Below are 20,724 nucleotides of genomic sequence, written 5' to 3'. Positions count from 1 at the left end.
TCCTATTGCTCTATATATGTGACTATGTCTAGCTTGGTTTTTGAGCATTGTTAGTGGTTTGACTTAAATGTTGATATGGAAATATGTTCAAAATGGCAGCATCTAAAGTGTTGCAGATTCTGTTTCTGGATTAGAAATTAAATGAATTTAAATTATACAAATATGGATAGACATCTATTTTGTCAGCTTCCTGCCTGTGATTATTTTGTGATGTGCAGAGGTTGGGGTCATGAGACAGTCCTTCCAGGTGGCAACCCTAAGTAACGAATTTTAATTTCAAATTATTAAAGGAAGAATCCCCAAATAGTTGTGTAATTTTAGAACAGCTAAATGGCATTCAATAACCCACCTGGTTATCATTGTAAGCCACAGCCTTGTGTTGCCTAGCTTTTGTTATAGGGTTAGCATACCTGGTAAAGTTTCATAAAATAGACACAGCAAAGAGAAAAAAAAATCAATTGATTGGAAAAATACCAGATTGTGCAACAGCAACTATTTTCCTATAAAAATACATACAGTACTCTGTCTGGCTGTTCAAACAAAAATCCCCATTGATTATGTTTGTTATTTTATGATTGTTGTGTTTATTGTTTTTTTTTTGTATGTTCAATATGCTTGCATTGATCCTGCAATTACCAGGGATAATCTCTACCATAGTTGCCTTAAAGTGAATAAGAGGGCCATGGAGCTGCTGGTAGGGCAAGTATGCCTAAGGAGGGCTGCGAGCAAAGGGTGGCGCTCATGGAGCAAGAGCTGCAGACCACCAGGGAGTGGCCAGCCAGTGTCTTCCAGGTTGATGTGCTTCAAACATACACCTCCTTTGCTCATGATGGTAAGTGTGTGGGTTTACTTTTGGTTTACATACTGTCAAACATATGACTGTATTGGTATGGTTGTGTAATATTAGTGCTAATGTGATTTGTTCGCTTTGTGTCTGATTCACAACAAAGTGAGGGCAGCCCTATAAACACAAAAGTCTGTCATTTAGTGAGCCAGTAAGTAAGTCATTAAGTCACACCATTGGTCAATTTGAGTTCAGTGTCCCAATTGGCTGTTTTTTGACTCAATTGTAGTTTACCATGTGATGTGATATTCTATTTCAGCACAGTTTATGAACAAATATTTCTGAGAGCAGGAAAGAAAATTGTAGATTGACATATACATATATATTTGGTAATTCACATTATAGATACAGTTAACTATCCCTGTTAGAATATGACCAAAATGTCACTATTTAGTGGGTCCATGGGGACAAAAATATGGATAGTGCCAGTACATTTTTGTTCTTGAATGCATTGTCCGAGATTTAGCAAAAGAAAAAAAGGCAATGTTACAGTGAATGTGTTTGTGCTTTTTTCTATTTCGTTTGTGTGCAGATGTGACTCAGGCCAGCAGCAACAGACACTTTGGGCCTGATTTACTAAAGCTTTGTGTGCGTAAAAACGTGTGCAAACGCGACAGCACGCTTGATGCTGATGCTGATCTACCAACCGGGCGCAACGAGGATTGCATCTGTCAGTCGGGCAAAATAACACACGCTATCCATTTTGCGCTTCTGCCTTCATGAATATGCAATATAGGCGTGCCTGCCAGAATGCGCAACATATTGGGAGGAGTAGATGCAAATAGAATCATTTTGCACACGCAATGTGATTTACCAAACCTGAAACTAATTGTGCTGATTATTTTTGCTTCTATATTTAGCACGTTTGAAAGTCAAGTCTTAGACTACCTGGCACAGCCGTGCGCACAGATGGCTGCGGTCATTGTTGCAAGGAGGCGGCGTAGGCATGACAGGCAACGGAGAGAACGCATCTTTTCTGTTCATGTCACTTTTTGGAATTGCAGAAGAAAAAATAATCGAGACATATCGGTTATCCGGCGATGCCATTTTGGAGCTTCTCCGTGAAGTAGGAGCTGATTTGGATCCAGTCACAAGGAGGAGTCATTCAGTGCCTGCTATGAAACTCAGAAATGTGCTTGTTTGCCTCTTGTACTAGCACCTCCAGTTCCGTGGCTTCAAATTTGCTTTTGCGCTTCCGTTGGGTCTGCTCGTTTGCATTCACCATCGTGAACACCCTTAACTCACGCAAAAACCTCATTTAAATAGGGCAGGCTCAATCACTTTTGCACCTGTAGTCAATTGCGCTGTTAATCTAAGTAAATCACCCGCAAGCCCCAAACAGGCAGCGCGCGCAATCTATCCATGTGCGCACGCAATTTAGCACTCTGCACTCTCACTTGGGATCTTAGTAAATCAGGCCCTTTGTGTGGTTAGCTAGTCGTGGTTAGCTTTTTTTCTGAAGAACAAAGAACATATTCCTTTAGTTTTACAGACGTTTAAAAAATTCTCTCATACCTCTGGTTTGAAATTGAACCTGACAAATGTGAACTTATGAGCATCCGCAATTGTTCCTATTCCTCATTATAAAATATACCTGTCAAAACAGATAGATACTTTATTCATACCCTATGGAAAATTCATGTGTCCATCAGCTCATTGTTGAAGATAATAATAATAATGATAATAATAATAATAAAACAGTTAATAATAAATAAACAATAATAATTAGATTAGTCCACTTCCTCTGGCTGAGGTGTTGTATAACCTGACGGCAGTGGGAGCAAAGGATCTCTTAACCTCTCTGTTCTGCAGCGCAGTGAGATGAGACATTTGCTGCACCTGTAGCTGCTTCTCTGTCCTGCCATAATGTTCTGGAGAGGATGGTTGGTATTGTCTAAGATGGCCTCCATCGTACATTGCATGCATCTCTCTGCAACAGTCATGAGTGAGTCCAGACTCCTGCCAAGCACAGACCCAGCCTTTTTATCCATCTTGTCTAGTCTCTTTGTGTTCATGCCAGACATAATGCTGCCCCAGCAGACTGCAGCATAAAGGAGTACACTGGCCACCACTGACTGATAAAACATGCACAGCATTTCACTGCAGACGTCAAAATACCAGCTTCCTGAGGAAAGATCTGGCTCTGTCCCTACTGGTAGAGCGCATCTGTGTTCAGGGACCAGTCAAGTTCACTGTCCAGGTGTATACCTAGGTATTTATAAGTGTGCACCACCTCAGTGTCCTTTCCTCGAATGTTGATTGGCTGAAGGGTGGGCCTAGGCCTCTGAAAGTTGATGACCATCTCCTTGGTCTTGGAGGTGTTCAGAAGGAGGCAGTTCTTGTCACTCAATTCACTGAAGGCCATCGTAAGATTCCTGTACTCCTCTTCCTGCCCGTTCCTGATACGCGCCACAATACCTGTGTCATCCGAGTATTTCTGGATGTGGCAAGACTCAGAGTTGTACTTAAAGTCTGCCGTGAACAGGGTGAACAGGAAAGGAGCCAGAACAGTCCCCTGTAGAGCCCCAGTGCTGCTCATCACTGTCCCTGTGTATTAGGAAAATACAGCACATTCCTCATACTATCTTTGAGGGTCATAAAACTCTATTTAAATCACCGTCACATAGCTTGTGGTGCCTAAACTGCTGTTTTTGTGCATTCTCATTCTCCTTTTTAACTTGGCTTAGTGCCATACAAGGTGGCCATGTCAAGAGTAGTGACGTATGTACTACAGGTGTCCTGACAATTATACTGTGTATGAGTGTATAAAAGCAGACTGCAGTAAACATGCATTGCGCTGTTGGTCAGGAACACTCTCTGTTGTTGGCTAAGATGTCCACCTGCAAGCGTCAGAATAAACTGGAAAGACCACTCTCTTGTTGTCAGTCCTGTTTCCAGAAATTCCCATAACACCCTGAGACACAGTTACCCATTGACGTACTGTGGTCATCTTTTCATCTAATCCATAATCCATGACATGAAGCAGGGATCCACCCCCATCCCTTTCAGCTTGTCTTTAAGAATGGGGAATTGGATAGTGTTAAATGCACTTGAAAAATCAAAGAACATAATCCCCATGTAACTACCTGCCTCATAATCCACTCCAATATTTTCTTTGTAGGCGAACTATAGGGGGACAAGTGCATGTTCAACCTGTGGCCTCAGAAGGTGGAGAAGCAGCTGCTATGGGGTCTTCATGATGTGTGATGTGAGGGCCACCGGTCTGTAGTCATTTATCTCAGCTGGTCGCCCTACTTCAGGTACCGGAACAAGACATTATGTTTTCCACAGGACAGGACCCTCCCTGTTTTTATGGCTTAAGGGGACACGTGCATGTTTTGGCACTACCAGTGCCAGAAAAAACACCATGAACCTAAAACACCTAAAATATTAACTTCACAAGTTGTTAAAACCACAGATATGACAACTTTATTTTCGTAATTTCTACCTAGCTATCTAGCTAGCAAGTCACCATTTTGGCATGACGTCATTGTCTACGTAGCGGGGTTGGTTGGTTCTGTTGGCCTGTGGAGACAGTGAAGCATTTCTGAACCTGGCAAAAGACAGAGTGAAAGGTCTGTAGAGTCTGTAATACGTCCTCTTGTGCATGCTTTCGAGCCAATACGGTGTGGGAACCATGCAGCGGTATTGGTGTAAGAAGTTGTGGGGCCAGTGGTTACAAAAACTAGTGAACCAACAGATCAGGAAAATGAAGCACGAGGGCACACAAAGAACAACAAGAGTAACAGGGGACACCACAGCAACATGAACAGACCGTGGACAAACCACACATGAACAGCTCAAGGACAAACCAGACATGAACAGATCAAGGAAAAACCAGCAATGAACAGACAAAGGGGAGCACAAAGACTATATATACACAAGGGTGATTGAACACAGGTGAAACACATTAGGGCGGGGCAGACAATCACCACACAGGACCAAGACAGGAAGTAAAAACATTGAGACACACACAGGAAACCAACTACAAAATAAAACAGGAAGTGACAAAATCCAAACAAACTAACAAAAAGTGTCTGCCATGGCAAACCATGACAAAATATCAAGCATCTTATATATAAACATATCAGATTTCTCCTCATATTACAATATACATCACCTCTGTTAAAAAATCTATTGCCTAATAATTTAACCAATACATTTCTTTTTCTTCTGTCTTTTTAGGCTGACTGCATACAGGCAGTTTACCCTTTGGGGCCGGGGTTATTTGGGGAAGAGGAACCGGATCCCGATTCCAGCCTGTGCTGTCACCTCTATCAGGGCTGTTTTTTTCCCTCACTGGAATATCACGGCTTTGAGTATGCCTATATATGATGATGAATTTTAAGTGTTGCAGCGTTTTCCATTAAATGATTTACTTAAATATCTCAAGTGTGCGTGTAAATGTCTATTTCAATGCTATTTATTAGTTTTGTTGCTCTAAAGCATATTGAAAATTTAGCATCAATCAAATAATTATATTACATTTTATTATATTACATTATATTATATTGATTCAGTGACAAGAGCTAGTCTGATATCGAACTGAATTTAGATTTATGCTAATATTGTAATTGTGGGAAATTCACACGCATTAACACTACCTTCAAGAAAGACTTATTGCAGGTGGGACAGAGAGACTTAACTATATAAAAAAGCATATAACATACATAGGTAATTTGAACTTTAAACATAAAATGGAAGATGGATTGGAATTTCAAAACATTGCTGGTATATAATCTGGAACAACAATAATGTAATTTCATGTCTAAAAATGATTAGGGACCCTGTGTGAATTCATCAGTTATTCACTTTAACTTATCATTCATTGTTATTCTTTCTGCTTTCCTCAGTGAGACGTGTTACAGGACTGAGAGGATGCAAATCTGCTCAGATGTTTGGCAACAGACAGTGCTCTCTCCGGTTTTTCTGTCATGGTACGGATGCTAACTGTCTCCTGCTCTATCTCCTCACTGATGTCAGCCTCTGGGAATTTGCTGCTGTTCACCAATTGCATGCATGTCTGCCTATCCTGTAAACACAACTTTACTGTTTTTAAGTACCCATGTGATGTTGACAGCCATAACATGAAAGACTTTGTACTAACATCCTAACTACTGATTTAAAGAACATTAAAGAATCATATACCGAAATACTTTGGTTGCGTTGTAATTCTTACAATTACTGATTTTATTTTGTCTTTTATTATCATGACATAAATATGTGTATACACTGGCAATGTTTTTGGGGGGACATTGAACAAAATAAAGAAAATTATGATGTTAACATCACATTTATTTTATGAGCCAGGGTACAGAATGTTGCAGCCAGAATCATACTTTATCTGCAAATATCAAGTTTTTTCCTCACTGACCTGTATAGTTCAGACTCTATCCTTCACGTATCTATCTTTCACTATCTATCTTTTGATGTCTCTATCTTTTCTTTTGCTATATTTCATTGTCTCTGACTTCCATACTTGTCTCACTAGTATCTATTTTTATTTATATTAGTATCTATTCCTGCTTCTACTAGTTATTATTCTTTTGTGGCTATCAATAGTATCAATATACAGTTATTTCTAACATCCATGCACCTTATTACTTTAGCAATATCCACCTGACTTGTGCTATTGTAAAGTGTATTTCGGCACAATAAAGTCAATGAGCAGTGTTATACTGGGCAAATAGTTTATTATAGTTATGGATATATCTCCAGTCTGTGTTTTTATTTTTCTATTTTTTTTTTTTTTTAAATATTTAAGTTAATTTATAGTTGTATATAATTAATCCTTGGATTTTATTGGTTTCTTTTACCTATCTCATTTTTTTTATTTGATGTATGTCAAGTGGCTGCTGTAACACTAATTTCCCTTTGGGATTAAAAGTACTCTATGTATCTAGTATCTGTTTTATCAATGTCTAGTTTCTATTCTGGTCTTCACTTTGATTTTTTCTGTATTACTAGGGGCTGTTTAAGGGCTATAATTACTAATAGTAGTTTTTAAGAAATTGATTATCTACTAATAGTATCTGTCATTAAATGGCTGGTGGAAATTATTGCAGTGCAAGACCAATAGAGGGCTCCAGTGCTATTAGCATAGTATATAAGATATATGTTAAGTAAAATGCAAAGGCTAGATTATACTGAAATACTGATAATTGCCATGCAGAAATATTTTATTTGTCCACTACTATCGGTTCATATTGAGTGTTATGGACATTTTGGTCATGAATAAAATAAAGTATAGCAGTGAACAGGTAGAGCTGATATCAGCCAATCAAAAACACTTTTGTTGCGAGCCCATCCCGGAGTGGTATAAAAGAAAAAAGAGTCAGGCCTCAGCATTGTCCTGGCTCAGCACTTTGAAAAAGAAATATAATTCTAATATTATTTGTGTGAGGACTTTTCAGTAGTCTGGCCTTGGGCCATGAGAAGGGAAAGCTAGCTATAAAACTTTTTGCATGCATCGCAAATGGAAGAAACAAGATGATGGTGAGGAACATAACAGATTTGGGAATAACGTCTGTGGATTTTTAACGTTTGGAGTCCTGGCTGACTGCTTTGGAAAACGAGGGGTCAAGGTAAGAAATATTTCCTGGATATTTTGGAGGAGCAGCGGGTGTTTACAGGTGCTGCTGTTTGGACTGACAGATGTTTTCAATGAGAAAGACTCTCATGATTAACTTTAGTGCAGTCAATGGTGATGTGTATATCAAACAGCTACTGTAAGTTTCTGTGACATGTTGTTGAATACCGGTTGTTTTGGTATGGGCATAGTTGATGTGTTTGACTTCGGTGGGTTGCTAAATGCCCTACCTGTCTCTTTCCTGCCTGGCGTTTTAGTGCCCTTTCCCTGCAGCAGACTGATGCAGCCAGCTACACCACTGGTTGTTTAGTTGTTTGTGTGTGTACCTTCATGTATGTGATACGCAGATGTTCGCTGTATATCCGCTAAGAAATCTCCAGAAGTTTTGTTTCCGTAACCACTTAAAAATGCCCAAGGATACGTAACAAAATAGTTTTGAGACAGAACTTACAATTCAGCATTTTTTTTGTACAAAATAAATTGGGAGATCTAAAAGTAAACTAAACAAATGTGTGTTGATTGGTTACATGTCACAAGTAATAGACTATCACGCTGGAGGCTGCTGTGCCCACAGACGGATGGCGAGCAGAGCTGTGTGCCTAAAGACAGCAGACATCACTGAAGATGTAATAAACATCACAATCCTCTACACTGAAGTTATAACAACACCGCACAGAGCGAGCGAGAGAGAGGGAGAGAGAGTAGCTAGGGCTAACTGTAAGCACACGTGTGTAACTAGCAGGTCTGAACAGCATGTAAACAACTGCTGAGTTAGTGAACACTAAAAGGGGCAGAGAGCTCTGAGTGCTGGAGCAGAACTCGTGTAAGTTTAAATGTGCAGCAGGTAGTCGGACACTATGATGAAGAAAACAGCAATGTAAACTCAGATCCACTCAGTTGGCAATTTATTATTAAAATAGTTTTAGATAGTTGTTGATTCAGTTAATCATTGTGGAGGATGTAATGTAAATTACAATTACAATGCAATTTCTGGAGAAATTGCAGTGGGATTGCTGCTTCTGCCCATTCTGAAGCTAAACTGCGTTGCTGGCTATTGAGAATAATCCGAAGCTGAGCTTCATTGTTTGAAATACCAATAGCTAATCTGCAATGTTGGCATAAATTTGTATGAGGGAGGGAGTAAATGAAGTTGTCTGTAGTGAAAAACAACTTAAGGATGCAAAACATGCCATGCAAGGCGTTAAATAATCTGCTGACCAGAACAATGATATATAATACATGTATAACTCTAACAATACAGTAACTGCAACTAGTGATTATTTTTTATTTATTTTTGATTAATCTGCTGATTATTTTCTAGATTACTCAAATAACTTATTAATCATTTATAAGATATCAAAAAGTGAAAAATGTAAGTTCCAGTCTCTATTATATATCAAGTTCAGTTGTATTCAGTTTCTATTTCTATATATATATATTCCTTGCTATTTATGTTTTGTCAATTTTTTCCAAACTGCTGCACGATCCATCTGCTCTGACTTGAGCCTCGGTGTCATTACAGCTGTCAGAAAAAAGTTAGGGGATTGTTGAATGAAGCAATCCCACTATATGTTGTTGTCAGGTCAAAAAAATAATAATTATTATAGCTAGAAAATTCCAGGGAAATTTTGAGTGCCATGGGGGCTACTGCCGGGATAGGGTTAGGGTTAGGGTAAAAAATCTTCTCTGTGTCACTGTAGCGATGACATCACGCAGCCCTTGGCTGTCAGAGGTCAGGTCAGGAGCTGCCGTTGCCATGGCAATGTGAAAATCTGCCCAGAATTTGGCTTCTACATGGCTTCAAACAATTGCAAATTATGAGAAAACCGTTACTTCTTTTCAAAAACCGAAAAGACCGTGACAGACACTGAAGCCAGAAGTTTCTTACAGTCTCTATTTTATTCAGATATTCCTTAAAATGAGTGAGTAAGCTCAGTGTGAAGACAGAGTGAGATTCTTTTGAAAAAAAAAGACGATTACATTAGGTGTCAATGAGAGTGAGACAGGTATTGCTGCCGGACTCGGCACCCCCGTTTAAATTTTGTGCAGACCCTGCCTGTCAAAGTTACATTTTATGAATCCCAACAACTATGTCTACATTTTCAGAAAGAATTTTTTGTCTCCTTTTTACGGTTTGGCCGTGAGCTGGAGTTAAAAATAAAAATAAAGGATATTTTTTACTGCTTCACGCACTCTAGCCAACTGACGCTGTCACTTTAACTTTGAAGAAAAAGTGATTTGCACTCCTCCTTTGAGTGCTCATAGTTTGAAAAGTTGACATGTTATGTAAAAACAGTTCCTGTCTTTTTGAGAGAGCAGAAGTTTTCCTCCGTTTTATAGTTTGAATCACATTTCTACGTGCAGGTATGAGGGAGCTGGGTGACTCAGAAAAAAGGTGAAATTTTGTAGAAAAAAGGTGAAATTTTGTGGGTTTTTAAAGAAAATTCCAATGCATTCCTAATGCATTATTTATTCCCAGTATTTTGGGAATAACTTTGGGAAAAATTGGAATTTTAACACCAAAAGTCATAGCACCCCTTTCGGGATCAAGACGCACGTTTTGATGTATATATTACTGGGGTTTTCTCAAAGCTGCGGGACGAGTTACGCGCCGAAATTTGGCGGAAGAATAATAAACCCGAAACAGAAGATTAATAGATGCCTCGGAGCTGAGCACCCATGGCACTAATAATAAGCTATTCTAGCTGTAGAGGAGTGCCTCGGGGCTGAGCTGAGCTTCCTTCGGCCTTATTAGTGCCACGGGTGCTCAGCTCCGAGGCACTCCTTTACAGCTAGAATAGCTGAGAGGAGTGCGGAGCCCCGAGGCATCTATTAATATTCCTTCGGGCTTATTGTTATTCTTCCGCCAAATTTTGGCGCGTAAATTACATTTAGTTAGGTCTTAAATATGTAAGTCCATTTACTGCTTCCTTTGTTGCTTTTCATTTTGTTTTGTTAAATGAGTGAATGAAGTTGTGACGGTCTCCGCTGAGACAGAGGAGAGGAGAAGCTACTAGCCCTCTCTCGCTGTCACTTCTAGTCCCGTAGCTCTCCTCCCCAGTAATGTTAAATTCAGCACCAAAAAAAACATAATAGTGGTAATTTAAATAGCGGTTCATGGGATTTATTAACCCTCAGGGGTCCCTCTGTCCTTTTTTGGACATTTTCTTCACTTTTCTTTTTTGATTTGCTGATCATTTTGGCTGTGTTACAGCTGAAGGTATGGATTTCTGCAAGAAAGTGTCTTTTTTGACATATTTTTATACCCTCTGGGGTTCCTCGCGTCCAAAAAAGGACACACAAAGAAAATGCTATAAAATCATCATATATCAATATTTTTTTCTGCTTTTTTTTGCATACATCTCTTAAACCACTTCAGTTCTGCTCACACCTACCAAATGTTTATTAGTTTTCAGGATTTTAACCCTTTAAATGCCAGTTTGAAGACATGTTGCCTCTTGTTTTATTAAAAAAAACAACACAGAATATGAGATATTTCCCACATAATACATGATGGAGGGATGTGACATTGTTTTATATCAGAGTCTTTTATATCAAGACATTTCTCAAAACCAGAATATATGATCAGGGTGACTTTTGAACACTGGAAATAAATCACGTACTCATCCCGGCAGTAGCCCCCGTGGCACTCAAAATTTCCCTGGAATTTTCTAGTTATTCTTCCGACCCATTTTTTGGCCAGCTACTAGTCGTACACTCTTTGTCATGGAAATTCGATTTTAAGTACAAAGCGTACGTTTTGAATGGGACATTCCAGGCATTACTTTTCTCAGTGATAAGTCTAATAATTTTGGAAATATTTATTGTTTTTTTCAGATTTTTTATAATGGGAGTCAATGGAGAGTTTGTTCAAATCCTTGAAACCTTTCTCCTCTCCTTTTTTCTGATCTTTTTTGAGTTTATAATGGGTGTGTATTGCATGGAATTTCCAGAGCTAGAGTGGGTGACATCACCGCTAGAGTGGGAGAAGGGATTAAACTGCCCAAAAAAAATACTCTTAATACTCGTCCTCCAGGCCACAAATTTAACTCAATGCTCATGATTATTTCCCACCAACTAGATAAACTTGTCAGCTTTGTTGCACAGAGACTCACAGAATTTGTATTGTGCCCTTTCAAAGTGGCAGGTTACCATCTAACTGCCCCATTCACTCTACTGTAAAATGAGAGCAAAAATCAGGAGAAAACAGGAAGGGAGGCATTTTTAAAATCGCTGCATAGGCCACATTTTTGATACCACAGACAAACATTTTATATGACTGCGATCAGCAAAGTCTCCTCTCAGAAAATGGAAAACATTCATGTGATAATGGTTAGCTTATTTCACTGACAAGCCTCAATTCAAGAGGTATATTTCAACTGAAACTCTGTCCCACTCAATAAAACCTAAGCAGTCACCAGGGCAAACTCTGAGTGCAGGGAGGTGGCACACAGATGGATCAAATAACCTGATTAGAGACTCAGTACAATACAGACAATGATTTACACATTTCAACTGTTTTTACTGAAAATATGTTTCAGTCTTGTTTTATTCAGGAAATATTTGGCAGTTAATTTCAGTTTGTCATTGTAACTGACTCCGCATTACAGCATGAAACAAATCAGCACTGTGTGTGTTCATGGCACATCTTCATGTGAGCTCTGTGTCTTCCAGCTGCACACAGGTGATGCTTGTTAACAGCCTGATTGATCTCTATAAGCTTTACAAGCGCAGCCAGACACATACAGCCAGATTCGCACACACACACAAACAGTTTGTTGTGAAAGAAAGGAAAAAGCATTTTGTGTGAAAATGTGTTCAGTGTTCCAGCGTGAGTTCATTACCTACAAAGAAAAAGTACCTTTTATTTTTTTATACAAGCTACTTTATTTTATAAAACAAAAATGCACATTTTCATATCTTTTTACAAGTTTTACAATTTCTGTATACATTGCGTGTAGTGAGAGTTGGGCAAGCACTTGTCACGGCTCTGCCCAGCAAACACAAAATGTATTTTCAACGTTGATTTCCAGTTGAAAAATGGTTGATATAAAGTTTAAACGTTTTTCAACCTCTTTTCAACCGTTTAAAAAGCAGTTACAACATCAACGTGTCACAAAACACATATTTGTTTAATTTTGGTTGATAATTATGTCAGTTGTAGCTCATAAAAGAGATTGTATTGTTTAGATTGACGTTTTTTCTCTTAATGAGGGAGGCGAAAACACGTCTTTAACAAAACTTAATTTCATCGTATTTAATGTTTAATAAAATATCATAAATATGGACCTATATGGGCTTTGTGCTGTTAACAGAAAGCTTCGATTGTGGTCAATGATGATATTTCAATGTATTTATGTGAAATTACAGTATGTTGTTTACTGCCGTAACGCGAATGCGCAAGCACTTGGCTCAAGCAACCGTGACCGTAACTGGTTAGAGCCTACGGCGAACGAGTGTCACTACTGAACTGCATTTTGGTAAGTGCATGTATTATATTTTTGGAGTTTTTTTATTTTTATATTTCTATGCTCCAACAAGAAATTATGACACCATTTGTTACATTTTATGCTGTTCACGATGCGGGCGAGGCCGCTCATTCGGGCATGCTAAATTAGCAGTAAGGTTAGCATGCTAGCTTGTAACGTTTGCATGGTGCGGCCTTGACAAAACTTTCTGCCAGACTACTTTAAGGTGTGTGTTTTTAATGATAGCTTGCTACTGCATGTAATTTCATAATTGGACTGTCGATGTAGCCTTTTAAATTTAATATTCAGGCCATTTTCAGACCTTAAAGAACAACTGTGTGTTTACCATATATATCCCAGCAAGCATTTTTTGGTTGAAAAGACTATTAAAAAACATCTATGCTGATCGTTGAAAAGACGTTCAAAATTGGTTGAAAAGTGAAAGTTTTTTTACCGGCTATTTGTAGACGTCTATTCAATGTTCACATATAAACTAGGAAATTTTGTATTGAAAAGTTTCTGCTTATTGCAGACATTGTTATGGTGGATCATAACTGGTATATTTCGTCAAAATTTCTCATTTGAAAGCCAGTATTGCAAAATACAGTTAAATATGGTCTAAATGTGAATGTTCATTAAACATCTACATATAGCCGGTAAAAAAATTTTCACTTTTCAACCAATTTTGAACCACTGTTGAACATAGACGTTTTTAAAATGTCTATTCAACGTAAAAATGCTCACTGTAAAATAGTTCACCATGCCAACGTCTAAACCACGTCTTTTCAACGTCATATTCCGATTATGTATGACATTTTTTAATGCAGCATTCAAAATACATTTTAATTGTCATGCACTGTTAAAATATAAAAAGTGGGGTATTGTAATGTGTATATTAAATGTTGTGTCCCTCTTTACCCAAGGAAAAAGTCAGATAAAGCTTTCAAAATACACTTTTATTTCAAACTTTCAACTTTCAAAAAATGAAAAAAAAAATGTGTGTGTGTGTAATGTCGTGTAGTGTGGAACAAACAAAAAATATACAAGGAAATAAATAATTCATAAACCACCACCACCACCACCACCACCAGGTGGTCTCCTATGGAGCTGTCAATGTCTGCCTCTGTGGCGCTTGGATTGAACCTTATGACAGCATCTAAATTATTAAGGGAAGAGCATTAAATTTATGAAATGCAACTGTGCAACTGTTCAGTAATACGGGCAAATTTCATTATAAGCAAAAATTACTTTTAATCACAGAGTACAGGGCAGTGTTCCTGAAGGCCCTTTTGTTTTTTTGGCCACCACCCTTCATGTTGAACGTGGCCATTGTTTTGTTTGTCAGAAGCCTGTAAATTTGATAAAGCATTGTCATAAAGGAATATCACAGACTTCAGTTCAGTCAGACAACTCTGGAATGAGAATTAATCATTTATTGAGCATAAGCATTGCAAGCTGAAGCACAGCATAGGTATCCTTGAGCATGGCTGCAGCAGGTTTGGCAACAGGCTCTGTCTCAGTTATTCAATCCCTGAATGATCTGCTTTGGCAGACATTACAGGGAATGAAGCAGATCCCCGCAGGGGATCCTAGAGACAGAGCAGCAAGATGTAAGCAGTAGCAGCAGAGCAGCAGCAAGATGTAAGCAGTAGCAGCAGAGCAGCAGCAACAGCAAAATGTAAGCAGCAGAGCAGCAAGATATAAGCAGTAGCAGCAGAGCAGCAGCATAGCAAGGGATGAGCAGGTAAGCTGGGGGGTTTAAGTAACCCGCCCTATTTGGATGAGGAGAGCATGTGACTGATCAGGATGGGCGCAGGTTGAGTCGTCTGCCTGAACTAGCTTCGCATCATTAATGTTCACCTATTGAGAATTGCTCAATATCATTGCATCAATGCAACATCAATTAGACTTCCATAGATTTCAAAATCTCTCTCTCTCTCTCTCTCTCTCTCTCTCTCTCTCTGTATGTGTGTGTTATTCATACCTGTCCAATATCTTATTAGTGTTGTCTCGTATATTTTTGCCTCCCACTTTGGCCAGTACTTGAACCTGATTAAAAAACAAACAAAAAAACACAATGTCATGCATTCTCTGGGTAGATACCAGCCAAGGAGTAATAAAGGAGTAATTCTTTTTAAATGCTAATAAATATATATTTACATTAAACAGCATAGAGATAAAATTATTTTTGAGTTTTTATACCAATGATGCCCTCTGTTTGTCATTCCCCAGAAAGGCCTCCAGCTTTTCCAGCTCCTCAATGGTATTTACTCTTTTAAATTCTCCTGGAAGGCCCTCTGGCTCCCCCATTCCCCGGATTTCTTTTAGCACATCGATGATGTCCACCAACTTCCCAATTACCACCTTCTGGAACTCTTTAATCCTCCTGTTATGTTCCGGGTCAAATTGACCCGTTTTAAAGTTTGAAGATCTAGGAAGAATAGTTAAAAGTATTTTTTCAGTATGAAACTTCTTCTGCTTGCCTTAATTAGTGTAATCAACATATAATATGAAAATGGTTCATCTCACATATTTGCAACCACCCCCTGCATGTTTATATTACATAGATACTGTTCGGGTCAATTTGACCCAGCAGTCAAACTGGAGGTAAAAGGGACAGAAATGTCAGACTATTTTTTTCTTTGCAACTGTGAGACATATTTCATCCCAATCACTCACACACACAAACACACACACAGAGCACACACACACACTCAGTGCACACACAGAGCACACGCACACACAGGTGCAGGTGTTATGATATTTGACGAGAACCATTTATGTCCTCGCGGGAAAACTCCACCCACACACACACACATGCACGCACGCACGCACACACACACACACACGCGCACACACACACAGGTGCAGGTGTTATGACTTTTGATGAGAACCATTTATGTTCTCGTGGGAAAACTCCACCCACATTGAGTGGACACTCAACAGGGGAGGGGCAAAACATATAAAATATTCTCTGCATGGGAGTCCTACCAACATTACACTCTGTCAGGCAAACCTTTACAAAATGAGCAGCAGAAGCAAAAGGATGACAGTCCAGGAGGCTCTGGAAGTCATCATTGATCATGACAGTGAAATGGAGGAGGATGTGTCTGAAGATGAAGACCATCTTGAGCTAAATTCTGATTCTAATGATTCTGATTTTGAACCAGATGAGGGAATTGCTATTCCTATTCCTCCAAGCAAGACATTCATGTCAAAAAATGGTGAAATACAGTGGTCTTCATCCCCAAATATGCGTCAGGCAAAACTGTCTGCAGAAAACATAATCAAGACAGTGCCAGGGCCCACTAGGATAGCAGTGACTCGTGTGACTGACATCAAGTCAACTTTTGAGCTGGTCATGCCAGATTCAATACAGAAAATCATTCTGGAAATGACTAATCTGGAAGGGAGGCGTGTTTTTGGGGAGAATTGGAAGGAGACAAAACACATTTAGATGCATATTTGGGGCTCCTCATCCTTGCTGGGGTCTATAAGTCGAAGGATGAATCGACAGCCAGTCTGTGGGATGCAGAGACAGGCAGGGCTATATTTCGAGCCACAATGTCTCTGGAGACTTTTCACATTTTCTCCAGAGTAATCCGATTTGATAATCGAGAGACAAGGGCTGGTAGACAGGAGAGAGACAAGCTGGCAGCTATTAGGACTATGTGGGACAAGTGGGTAGAGCAACTTCCACTACTCTATAACCCAGGCCCTAATATCACAGTGGATGAAAGGCTGGTGGCATTCAGAGGTCGCTGCCCATTTAGGCAATACATGCCTTCCAAACCAGCTAAATATGGAATAAAAATCTGGGCAGCATGTGATGCTAACACCAGCTATGCATTGAACATGCAGGTTTACACTGGAAAGCCAGTTGGAGGAGCCCCAGAGAAGAATCAGGGCACAAGGGTTGTGCTCGACATGGCACAGGGTCTCAGGGGGCACAACATAACCTGTGACAATTTTTTCACAAACTACAATTTGGGTCAGGAGCTTCTAAAGAGAAAGCTCACAATGGTCGGAACTGTCCGAAAGAACAGGGCTGAACTCCCTGCTGAGCTGCTGGTAATCAAGAACAGGGCCCCTCAATCTTCCATGCTTGCCTTCACAGACACCACAGCCCTAGTGTCTTACTGCCCCAAAAAGGGAAAAAATGTGCTCATGAGCACTCTGCACAAAAATGCTGAAATCAGCACAAGAGAGGACCAGAAACCAAGCATGATCCTTGATTACAATGCCACCAAAGGGGGGTTAGACAATTTCGACAAAGTAACAGGGTCCTACAGCACCAAACGCATGACAGCGCGCTGGCCATTGGTCATCTTTTATAACATGATAGATGTATCGGCCTACAATGCATTTGTCATTTGGACTGAGATCTTTCCTGACTGGAATGTGTCAAAGCTGTACAAGAGGCGCATCTTTCTGGAGGAGCTGGGGAAGGTGCTTGTGACACCACACATCCAACGGAGGCAGCACCTGCCAAGGACCCCAGCCGCTGCAGCCACAGTGAGGGACATCCAGGAGAGGACTGCATCAAGTACTACACCAGTGCGTGAGGTAAGTAAGTGTGTGTGTGTGTGTGGTGCGTGTGCATGTGTGTGTATAAGTATATGAGAGTGTATTGTGTGTGTCTTGGGATCAGCAAAAAGACACCATAGAAAAGTAATCATGGTCCTCTTGTTTCTAGGTTGCTGCTGAGGGGAAAAGAAAGACGAAGAGGTGCCAGGTCTGCAGGCCATCTGACGATGTCAAGACAAGCATGAGCTGTGTGAAATGTGCAAAATTCATTTGCATAAAGCACAGTGTGGTGACATGTCACTCGTGTGCTGTGTAGATGTACACACACACACACACACACACACACACACACACACACACTCACTCACTCACACACACCCACACACACACACACACACACGCACACACACCTAGACAAACACACACACACATGTTCATATTGTGATTGCTTGTTGTATTGCGATTTTGTTCATTTCTGGTTCACAAACAGTGCATGTATGTAAAACAAAATTTAAATGTTGTTTCAATGTTATGTAAAACTATTGTGTTTCATATGTTGGTCTTTCAAAAGCAATAAAGTGGTGAAACATTTAAAAAAAAGTTTGAACATGCATTTTTTTTAATGAAAAACGAGTGAATTATCCTAATTGAACCATTACCTGTTAGAGGTAAGGAACACCATTGCACTAAATATTGATAGAATAGTTAGTAATGGAGTCAGTAATGAAATATTCACACTGCTTGTTAGGATTTTTTTGGATAATTAAACATCCACTGGGTCAAATTGACCCGGGAACACCATTGCTGTTCCTGAAAAATGATCATAACAGGAGGGTTAAAAAGGAAACCAAAAAATCAAAGTGAAGATTGTACACCTTTGCATTTGAATTTGACATTGACATTGCTGTATACATTACAGACAAATCACTCATTGTGAAAGCTACACTGGCTGTGGACATTGGGAAGGCCCTTTTCAACCCCGGCTTTTCTGGAAAAAATGGATAAGTGGAAATTTGTATTTGTAGTCTGTGTGGAAAATCGTCAGTCAAGTATATTCTTTGGTGGTATAAATGAATTGCTATACAGGGCTGGCCCGAGTATTATGTTAGTGGTGAAGACTCACCTCTTGGGCACTGTTTTTGTGCACTTCTGTGTTCAGTGCCAAGTTCGTTAGAGCTGTTAAGGCTCGTCTCCACGTTATTTGTCTTTGGGGCATCTAGAGAATCAAAGAGAATTTAGGTCATGATTAATTATCATGAACATTGTGGAACATATGACAAAATCCAACAAACTCCATACTAACTAATTGTTTGAGGGGTCATATTGTAGCAAGACACAAGATACTTTTGTTTTTGTCTTCTCGTACCTTTAACAGTGCACTCAAAAAAATGAATCATGGCATAGTTTATTATTAAGTATTTGCATCTATTTCATTTTATTCAAATAAGCATATTTTTTAAAATGTATTTATTCAAATTCCTTAGAATCAGCATAAATCTGTTGATTGTGAAAACAATTACATTTAATCAGTTAAAACGTATGAACATGGTTTAAATATGGCCGGCTGTGGAACAAGTAAGATTCAATCAGTTAAAATGTATGAGATTGGTTTACATATAAATTTTGTGAAATGGAATCGTTTAGAAGAGGAAATGACGTCAGAGTTCTCCACGCCACTCCACCATCTTCTTATCTCAGAGCAGTCCTGGGTTGTGACCTTGTGACCGGTAAGTTACAGCTACACTTATCCTAATTAATCTGCCAGTTATCAGTGTGCATGTATGTTTTATTAGTGCAGTTGATATCGTATTACACTAATATCAATATATTGATTATCAAATCCAAAGCCATCATTGCAGACATTTTCGTCTAGCCCACTAGCTAACTCACGCACGGTGCTAATAAATATCAGCTAACTTTTAACTTTACATTTCCCTACAGTTACTATTATTAAAATATGCTTAGCCCATTTTATTGCATGCAGGTTCATTATTAATAATTTAAAGAACTGATGGCGGAGTTAATCGGCGTTTTGTAGCGTCGCGTGCGCGTGCATACACACACACACACACACACACACACACACAGCAGAGCTGAGAAGGCAGAGCACGGAGGACAGAATGAAAACTGTTCGACATGGGGTTGGGGAGGGGGTAAAATGCTGCTTCCCGCACTTTTCCTTGATTAAGGGAACGGATTTTAGTGAGAAAACTGTGGTTAATCTTGATTCATATTCTGTAGTATCATATCACAGTGATCTCAAACTATGTGTGCATATGGTATTTGGAAGTTTCTCATAGATTGTATAATATATTGCATGGAGATCACTGGCTCGCAATTTAGCGCAGGCTTACAGTGTAATTAGGCATGATAGTTTTGAATTATGCAATAAAAATATGGGCAACTGTAGTTGAAAAAAACAAAATGTCAATAGTTTGCAAATGTTAATTACAATAAAAGAGTGGTGCAGACTTTTTCTGTTCAAAGGTTGAATTGAGTGATTGTATTTCTGTCAACTATAAATTTGATTTATTGTGTGACATGTGACACATTTGAAACTTGATCAAAAGCATAGCTACTGCAGTCAGTATATAATGGACAAAATTTTGCTCTGAAGGATGACTCAGTACTACTACTCTGTAAAAAATAATACTGGCTTTGTGATTTCATAAGCACAATAATGTCACACAATTATAGAATTAGATGTTAAATGCATTTTGTTTCTAACTAGAACCATTTTTCTTTTACAGGTACCTAATTCATTGAAGCATCTTTTCTCACATCAAACTGTATGCCAGGGCAACCTCTTAGACCTGTAAGTATGTAAAATTAAAATATTAAGACACTGATTTATAATACACAGAAAATTCAATACATCAAATGATGAACAATGAAACTCATTTTGAAGTTCAGATGAATAAACATAAAAAGTATAAGCATAACATGCCTAATGCATAGTTCAAAACATTTTTGCAGTGTTTGTTCTATATCTTTGATATGCAGGTAGTGTACTGTAAATCATATTTGCGTTTTTCAAAAAGAAAAGCTGTCTGTAAGTGTTTTTAATGTTTAACTATCCATCTGAAAGACAGCACTTGTTAATGACCCCACAACTGATAGGTTGTTGTTCTTCTTTGTTCACAGATACCATATGTGAATGTGACCATGTAAAGTGTGTGACATTTCATTATCTACCAGGTATGAGTTGCTAAAACATTTTAGGCTGAAACATATCCACTATGGCCGCAAATGTCGGTATCCATGTGTATATGCAGATTGTCCATGTACATTCACAA

General features: G+C 39.0%; 1 pseudogene; it reads left to right on the top strand.

Moving 5' to 3' along the window:
* The first annotated feature begins 705 nt into the window (after nt 1-705).
* LOC111225271 lies at nt 706-18,602 on the top strand (annotated as a pseudogene).
* Nucleotides 18,603-20,724: the final 2,122 nt, after the last annotated feature.

Source organism: Seriola dumerili, unplaced genomic scaffold (assembly GCF_002260705.1).
Source record: "Seriola dumerili isolate Sdu_G_001 unplaced genomic scaffold, Sdu_1.0 BDQW01000149.1, whole genome shotgun sequence".
Classification (NCBI taxonomy): Eukaryota; Metazoa; Chordata; class Actinopteri; order Carangiformes; family Carangidae; genus Seriola; species Seriola dumerili.
Note: the sequence above shows the minus strand (reverse complement) of the source record. Positions and strands in the feature narration are given on the sequence as shown.